Genomic DNA, 9956 nt, shown 5'->3' on the forward strand with positions numbered 1-9956 from the left:
ATGTTTTTGCAGTTTTGCCGATTTACTTTGAAAAATAATATAAAAACAGCATGGTAGTTAAGTGCTCTTGGTTATTACATTAATTACTAATTAACGTTTTTAGTTTCAATACTTGAATAATTATATTATTATAGTAGATTGCAAGCAACCAGACAGAAACAAATTATAATCAATGTTTTTTACATTCCAAATTGATGAGCTAAAATGTACAATAATAACTGGTGTGGGTAGTAGGTACCTAAGTGGTTGTTGCATCAATTAATATTTGATATCATATTTATTTGTCTCATATTAAATTGTCGTGTTATTTTTAAAGGTCTAAAATATAATAATAACAATAATAATAGATAATAATTATTGTAAATTAAAAATATAACAATAAATTGCATGTTAGTGATTATCGAGTTACAATATTACAAGGTGAGATAAATCATATTTTGATTAAACTACCAAGATACTAAAATGTTTGCATTGCATTTTAAAAAATATATTAGAATTACTATTAAAGGTATAATATTATTAAACTGACATACCTATTGTTGAAAACAAAAAATATGATTTTTGGTAAAAACTACGTTCTATAATGTTTGAACTATTTGATTAGGTATAAATTATTGAAATTATTGTAAAACTAAATAGTATTACACTGAAAAATATGCATTATACGCACTGTATAAACCCTTGAATAACCTAAATATTGTATTAATGATCGTACATCAATATTTACACGGTATAGGTACATCAATTTATTATACTCTCATAATATATTATAGCGTTTATACAGAATGATTAAAATTACTAATTCAAAATGATGTAGCTTATAGGTAAAGGAAATTTTATTTGGTAATTATATATTTAGGTACATAATTATCCATACCTAATTTTATAATTATTTATTTATCGATTGTAAAATAAAAATAAATAATTTTACGATTTTGAATTTGAAAATTTGAAAAATGTCTAATAAATAATAATATATTACTATATAGATATATAATTGCACACAGTGCGCGCGTTTTGACACAGTAACGTTTACTATGAAAATGACTAGGTAATGATATAATTAATACTTTTTATGAGTGCGTTATTTCTATCCGAAACGATTTATTATCTCTCGCGCGTTGTAAAACGAAATTACTAATACTCAGTACATATTATTAAGTCATAAAGATGACGTGATTCAAAAACTTAAACATTAAGCTTAAAAAAAATTTTTTAACAAACCCACTGTGGATATATCACTGTGACTAATATTATACTTTCTTTGTGTAAATGCGCATGTGTATATACTATATTGTGTGTAAAGTATTTCATTTTTCTCGAGCTTAAATTAAGTACCTATCGCGCCCCAAGAATCGCGGAAGAAGAGTGCTTCCGTAACGGATATAGGTATAATAATATGATAAAATAGTTATAAATTATAAACATGGTAGGTATACGCTATATACACATCTAAAGCAGATGTTGATATGGTATAGAACCAAGTTTGGATCGTTAAATTAATCAGGTATACGAATACGATAGTCATTTACTATTCGAAACAATGTACGTACAAATAAGACGTATGCGATGTTTTATTACTAGCTGTATATAGAAAATTTTTTTAGAAATGTGATCTCAAAACAATTTATTTATCCCTTTCACCGAATGATAGATGGATGCACGCGATGTGTAAAATTTAGTAGGTATACTCGTACATAGGTATAGGTATACTGTATGTATGTATACACTATAGACGTGTGTATATATATATATATACACGATACAGCAACAATTCACTTCTACTAGTTTAACTTTCATTCAACACACTGACCCCTAAACCCGCATTACTGGCAATGAATTTCATTACTTTCGGTTGCCCTTATGGTTAAATTTAAGTACCAAACTTGTACTGTCATTTACCGCCAGTTCATATTCGACGTCTTATAACATTGATCATGTCGTATTTGAACAGTATTCAAAATTCAAATACTATAACCAATTCATCCATTACATTTAAAATATATTTAAGTTATAAGGAATTTCATTGATGAATTAATTTTCGTATTGAATACTTACCATTAAACAGAATTACATAGTATTAGTTTCAATTTAGATGCTATTATTATACACTTAACAAAAATAAATTACGTACTATTGTTTGTTTTATTAAATTTAATTAGTACTTAATGCTTTTTATGAAATATAATATTACAATTTACAAGTATTACAAAATATCAAATATGTTACACATTTTAAAAGTATTTCATATTTAGTGTGGATGTGCGATCAATTAACAAAGTAATAGTTTATAAAACTATTAAATTAAACTTGTTTTTAATAGATTTAAATAATCTGTTACTGTGTATAGTTTATCAAAGTATTAAACGTATAAAATATTTGAAGTATAGTCAATATATTTAGTTTTCCATGAATAATTACTCAACAATTGATTTGAAAATAATTGGTTTTGAGAAATACAATTATAAAATATTGTTTATTAATATTTTTTTCTAATATTACTTTTTAAATCATATATTTAGTATTAAATATATTTTACCATTGATTTTAATATATTATATGCCTATTGTAATAATATTAAACATAGTACCTATATTATTATATAATTAATGATTTACAAATAAATACAAAATTAATTTTAAACAAATTGGTTTACTCATAAGTCGTAACTAATTTAAATTATCGAGGTGAAACATCCGATCATGTGACAAAGGAAGAAACAATATGATATGACATTAAATCGTTAAAAAAAATCATCTCATTACCTAATTTGCATCGATTACCTATAGCTTCAATAGATGGTGATTTTTTTATAGTAGGTATTTGTTTTGATGATATTTTAATAGTCACTGTTTTTTCGATCACTTATTGTTCAATAAAAACTATATTATGTAAATTAGTCATGCTGTATAAAAACCATTGATAGCAACAAAAAATAATAAGCATAGTAATACCTATAATAATAAGTAATAATGCCTACGTACATTATACTCGTACACGACATACAAGTATACAACTAATAGAGTTCTGGAATAGGTACAATGTACATAATACTTACGGTCTACGGGTAACTACATGGACGAATAAGTAAGTAAACTTAATAATTAGCACACCACTTTTTGAACACGTTTATTTGTATTGATGTATAATTTATTTTGTTTTTTTCTATGTTGAAGTGTCTAAAAGCTAAATTAAGGCTTAAGGTAACTAAGCCTTTAAGGTTTAACGAAATATTTTTAAATGTCTATAATATTATAATAAAAACGAAAAAATATTAGTATCTCATTGTTTCTTGAATTATTTTATCCCAGGCTCCTAAAAATTCAGTTTCATGCGGTGAAAAATATTTTTATAAGGAAAAATATAAATAAATAACAATAATAATATTATAGCATCAACGGTCACCATATCGCCCGCGGACAAATTTTATCTGAACGCAGACAAAAAATTAATGTTTTTCATTATTTTTATGGTGAATCAAATGAGGTTTTCTCTAGTTTTAATTTTATTTTTTTAACTATGAATTTAATTGTGATTCTCGTGTTATAGGTAGATACTGTGTTGTGTTTTATTTTAATTAATTTAACAATGGATTAAATAAAATAAATTGTGTTGGAAAGCATTGAGTAATTTTCGACAGCTTTACCTATAGACTATAAGTATAGTGAATTAATAAACTTTTTAAAAAAGTATTCAAATACTGATTACTGACAGTCTTAAGTATATTTAAATGGGAAAGGAGAAAATATTTTCTCCCTAACAGTAAACGAGTCTACACAATTGAAGAGTCCTTAAAAATTCGCCAGACGATAAATAAAAATGCACTCAAATGGTAATTGGTAAAGAATAAGATCAAACTAACTACGCTCAATGTTTTATAACTAAATGTTAATATATTATTATTGAATTGTACCTATTATACATTGAAAATTGAAATAATATATATTTCAGACTATTTTTTTTTTCGAGAAGCCGTATAAATAACTGCTACTATAATTCTAAGTATACAATTATAGAACTTAGACTTTAGACGTAGACGTGAGCTGCAAGAGTTCTACACTATTAGAATATATAATATATAAAGTATATTATACAATTATATTATAATATACACTCCGCAGTGTGTATAAAATATAATAGTATTATTAGTATTGTGGTTTTGGAATTTAAAACGTTCTACAAACTTCAAACATTATATTATACTAATTACGACCCAACAATAAATTTTTTATCAACTATACAGCTGATATTGTACCGAAGGAAGTATTGAGAAGGTTGAAATCCAGATAAAACGAAACAGTGGGATAGTGTTTGAACTAATAGAATATAATGAAATCAGCAATACAGGAAAACTTTTTGGTATGTATATTTTACATCTTTTATTATTTAGGTATATCGAGGGACGAAAAAATTGAACCACCTAATCATAAGACAAACTATTATGATAAAATTGTAGTATTCAGGCGGCAACTTTCGAGATGGACGCACGCGAAATTCCGGTTAGCGCGGTCAATTACATTATTACGTATCAGCCGTGTGGTAAGCGTTTTTTGACGTTTTTGTTATTTTTCCGTCTAGGGAAAACGGTTGACAACGCTTCTCGATGTTTTCTATACGTCCGGTGCGTCGTCTCGATGAAAATGTTTGAAATCGTCAGGTTTTCGATCAAACCGTTTTCGCGAGTGCGTACTATCGGTATCAATATTGTGCTTGCGCAGTGCGACTACGTTTCGGCAAAACGAAACTCGTAGAATTATCGAGCTAAGATTATTAATGTAAAATGGGTGAACATTTGCGTACCAGTCATCGCCGGCCGGGCCGAATAAACGAGTCGCCCGTTATAATATCCGCGGAAATTACGTGTCGGGTGACGCGCCGAGGTAAGATGCACCAGAAGTCGCCTATTATAAAATTATTATTGTTCGTGGGAATGGGCGGCAGTTTCGGATACGACAGTTAGAGTTTATAATATAATATTAATTACCCGTCATTATAATAAATTACTATTGTGCGGTATTAATTTTGAAATATCACACGCAGTTATTTGGCACGTGAAAACGTGAAATTTCACCGCGAACCGAGTGACAGGAGTGACGGAACTGTGGTTAAACAATTTATTATTAATACTATTATAGTTTGTTTTAAATTTTAATAATACCGCGAACCGGTTCGTACCTACGACGTGACGCGAACCGCTAGATGGCGACCAAATCGTCGTGAAATAACAGCTGGCGCGTCGCGGCAGGACCGTTCACGTTTCGGCCGCTCGCCAGTTTCGGTCAGTACGCGGTTGCATTCATTACGACCGGTCGTGTAGTTGACGGTCGTCTTCCCAACGTGTTTTTGTTATTGTTTTAGCCGATTTCGCGTGTTTTTAACGACAATAATAATAATAATAGTATTATGTACGCATAGTATTTTCATATTGTAATATAGACGGTTTTGTTTATGGTCGTCCCTCTCACTCACTCTAACAAATCGATTCCCGCCGAACACCCGAGGATTCGCCGCCCGGCAAGAGTTATACACGAGTGAGTACTTACGTGTTATAATATTTTACTCGTCGATTTGATTTTCGGTTGAACATAATATTAACGACCGAATTCCGCATCTGCGACGGCAATTGGTGGGTGGGCGGTGGGGTATGAATGGGTTTGGGGGACGTCGTAGGCAGACGTCGTTTTACTATTTCTCACGGGACCGTTTGGCGTACCCACCCGCACGTTGTTTTCCCGCCACCGCCGCCGCTCGTCTACCGATAGGGCGGCGGTGGCGCGCTAAACCCGTTTGACCGCATTCTGGTGCCGCCGACGCCGCCGTCGTTTCTACATAATAATATGAGAAACCTATGGAAAAAAGCGTACTCGTGATAATGAAAAATAATACCGATTGTAAAAAAAAGAAATCATAACGATACCTGTATAATATTATAATATGATTATGACGAACATGCAAACACGCTGCCCGTTAATCGGATGATTCGATTAGGCTGTTTTTGTCCTACCCCTCTTCCGCGTCTTAATTTTTTCAACACGAAACCCCCAGCCCTTGGCGGTGGATTACTCGGTCTCTCACGCTGCGTTATAATGATATTATTGTATATCGCATTATTATATTTAATGTACAGGTAGGTGTAACCTATTACCTATTATCATACTATAATACGTACCGCCCGGCGATTGTATGTGTGTAATAACTAATAACTAATAAATAATAATAACATATTATTGTATGGAGGTGTGTTACACGGCGTGTTATACTGTTTACGGTTTATTGTTGTTGTCGTTATATTATTATTATTGCCAATGAGACGGTGAACACACACATTATCGGAACGTGAAATGAGAGTGTACGAGGGAGAGGTAAGGTGATTTTTATTAGAGATAACGATGTAACGTGTAGGCATGAGGACGTATCGTCGTCGCATTGTTGTGGGTCTGCATCAGTCGGGCGCGGTGAGATTTTTTTTTAAAATTTCGGTTTTCAAACAATAAAGATTTGTTTGTCCGATACAGTGTTTTACATAGTCGTCATTCGTGCCGATGGCTCTGACCGTCGCCTCTAGACCGATGGTCAGTGTTGATAATAATAAATAATATAAAGTTGTCGTTGTGTGTACAATTATTGTATTTATAATGAATAATAACAAATATCCTCTAATAATATTGTCGTGAAATTGTATTATTGTGTCCATCTGACTGTCCAACACAGCCCTTCGTAGTTCATAGCAGTACCTACGGCGTCGTTGGTTTATTGTTTGTTTGTCTTCTAATAATACCTACGTCAGTTTTCATGTCGTTTAAAGTTATTTAGATATATTAATTATATTTTTAACATTGGTGTTCATACGGTTGTGATTATCGACCACCAATTGGATGTCTTTTTTTATTTTCTATGTATAGGTAGGTCATTCAATTAACTATTTATAGGAATCAATGTGTACCAAATAAAGTATCAAATTGTTTAATCAAATTAAAAATAATGTTTCAAACGATTGTCGTTTTCGTAGTATTAAACCTCGTATTAAACATAATTATTTGTGGAGGAACCTACTTACATACACCATTTACTGAACTAATAATACGATCGAAAAATATCGTTTGATGAAAATTTTATAATGGTTTTGTTAGAATATTAGTTATATTCGTAATTATGTAAATTAATGTAAATGACAATATAAAATATAGTATTATATTGGCACATAATCATATTTGAGTACCTATTTGACATCTGTTATAACTCATAAATAATAAAGTGTAATTTAAAACCATTCTAGTCTGTATCGATGTTTTTTCATATAATATATTTTCAATATTTTATGATTGTTCAAATCAATAAATTGAGAGATTCGTCGGTTTAGTATTATTTATTTTATTATGAATAAAATGTATAAATACATTGTTAATTCGTCTAGTGGTATAGGTATTTCTAGTTTACCGGGCACCCTAAATTTTGGTTTTTTTTTTTTTTAATTATGTGTACTTTTTAACAATGTAAGCGATAGTGCCACCAAATATTGGTTCACATAATTATTTTCGTCTAATAGCCTGTGACTATTACGGATCGGCTGCAGTACTATACTTGTCAAACCATAGGTTAGGTCACCTGTTATGTTAACTCAGCTCTACACTCGCCCGACTCTTGCCCGACGCCAAAAGGTTCTCCTGGGACAGTGGATTAGTCTAATAAATTACTTAAATATTTCTTGAATTCATATAATGGTATATTTCTAAAAAAAAATAATTTTATTAACTATTGAGATTATAACTAACCAGTTTAGGCAAAGGTAGGTATTTATATTATACTAGCTGATCCCGTGCATTTCGTTGCCCGTTAAATGTACCACAACTCTTTATGACTCAAACTTTGTTCAATTTGTAATTTAATGTTCGTTGTATGGTATTCAAAATTTATCTTAACTTTTCCGTTGCCCGGAATAAAAATTCTGTTTCGCAGCACTATATTAATAGGTAGGCAATCTACTTGCGGCGGATACTTGCGGGAAGTAATGAATGATTTAACTCTAAAGTATCAAATTTATATCAAGTCTGTCGTATTTAATATAATCAATACAAAATCCTAACCTAACCTAACCGTACTAAAATCCGTTGAATAAAAAATACCAAATTTAACCATTTTTAAATTAGCCTGTCTTCTTCCCAGAGGTCTTATATACACACAAACATTCATTTATATATTATATATATATATATTGACAAAAAATAATAATACATATGAACAAACATATATCCGATTAACAAAAAGCAACTAATATATAATACACTGTTACTCCACTGTTGTATTTTTTACATCCACATTTCCTATTTTCACGGTGGATTTTCCTAAAATTTTCTTTTGTTTAAACCTCCTTCTGGCAATCACAAACATCTTAAAAAATTTGAGCCAAATCGGACCAGCCGTTCTTGATTGATGAGGTAACATACATTTTTCACGCTCCATTTTTATATATATAGATATTATATACCTATATAGGTAAGTAGTTAACTTTTTATTTTTAAATTGTTGACACTTAGAACGCATGATAAAAAATATTGTTTACTCAATGACTATAATATGCACTTAAGAGTTAAGCTTAAAAGTCAATATTTGTTAAGTGTCATGACTGTTATTTTCACATTTTATGACAAAACATTGTTGCCGAGTGGCGAGTGCAGGTACTTGCAGTATGAGGTGCATAATAGTTTGTGCATTATATACGTGTATCATGTGTATAATGCGTGTTTGTCAGACGAATATGTACATCAATGCTATTCCGCGTTTTATAGTAGGTACCTATGTCCTATGCGTAAATCATATATTTATATTAGCATGTGCGAAAACGAATAGTTAATATTATATTCATAATTGTTCATATTATATAAATATAATTATTAATGATGTATAGAGTATTACATGTATACGTGTATTACAGAAGAAGCATCTCTATTATTAGTAAAAAATGATTACTGTAGTTGATTGGATGGATATGTTGTAGTATTGTTTGTATTAAAGCCTATAGCCATAATAATGTATACTTAATCTCGAAAGCTGTTATCTAAGGTCCGTGTTATCAAAGAAAACTGTGCGGTAACTAGTGTATTATATACGTATATGGTTATTTTAATTTTTACCATAATATTATGTAAACTACTTGTGTTTAACAATAACATGATTAATCAGCATGTGCGGCTGCCGACTAGAGATGTTTAAGATTATGTTGACTGTTTTACTCCCTCGACCAATGAAACTTTTACTTTGATTTTGACTTTTAACTTAATTTGCAGATGTGCATCTAGTACTTTTTAACTAGTTTTTAAATAAGGACACCGAGTGCATTATGTGTGCCTATACATGGACTTGACTGATTATAACTTAACTTCACACTACCTATTTATTACACTCTCTACTGCTAACAGTGAAAGACGTCGAATGCCGACAAATGACAATCAATGATTTTAAAAAATAATGGGTACGTATAGGTACACTAGCTTATTTTTATCCGTGGAGGATTGACTTAACGTGCTCGTGTACCTACCTATACTGGCCCTAATTTGTCATATAGCATCACATGATGTTGACGAGGTCGGTTTTTTGTATAAGTACTTATTATAATATAATACAAACATGGAACAATCTATTTGCTTATTGCGTGTTTCGATCCCATTCAAAATCGTTCACATTTAATAATGAGCTCCGTATGAGAGATTTCTCGCCGTGTTTTCATCTTGAGAAAATATGAATATTATAATAATATATAATAATAACACGTAAGAGTCAGGTCGTGCAAACGATGTGCTCAATATATGAGCTGCATGACGTGTACGTGTGGGGAAGTTAACACCACGTTCATTTTTGTGTGTTAATTCGTGTCAGTACTAATATTTTCAATGTATAATTCGTGCAACGTGTACAGGGTGCTTCAAATGTTTTACGAAGACAATGCGTACAGGAACAGC

At 30.6% G+C, this 9956-nt stretch overlaps 1 protein-coding gene across 1 annotated transcript in view; it reads left to right on the forward strand.

The window, feature by feature from the left end:
• Positions 1-5284: 5284 nt before the first annotated feature.
• The window catches only part of LOC100571586, a 35839-nt gene continuing 31167 nt past the window's right edge, over positions 5285-9956 (forward strand). The window contains exon 1 of the mRNA XM_003245359.4: positions 5285-5531. The gene's annotated coding sequence lies outside the window, so the exon portion shown is untranslated. The remainder of the gene's footprint in view (positions 5532-9956) is intronic.

The sequence above is a fragment of the Acyrthosiphon pisum genome, chromosome A1 (assembly GCF_005508785.2).
Source record: "Acyrthosiphon pisum isolate AL4f chromosome A1, pea_aphid_22Mar2018_4r6ur, whole genome shotgun sequence".
Lineage (NCBI taxonomy): Eukaryota > Metazoa > Arthropoda > Insecta > Hemiptera > Aphididae > Acyrthosiphon > Acyrthosiphon pisum.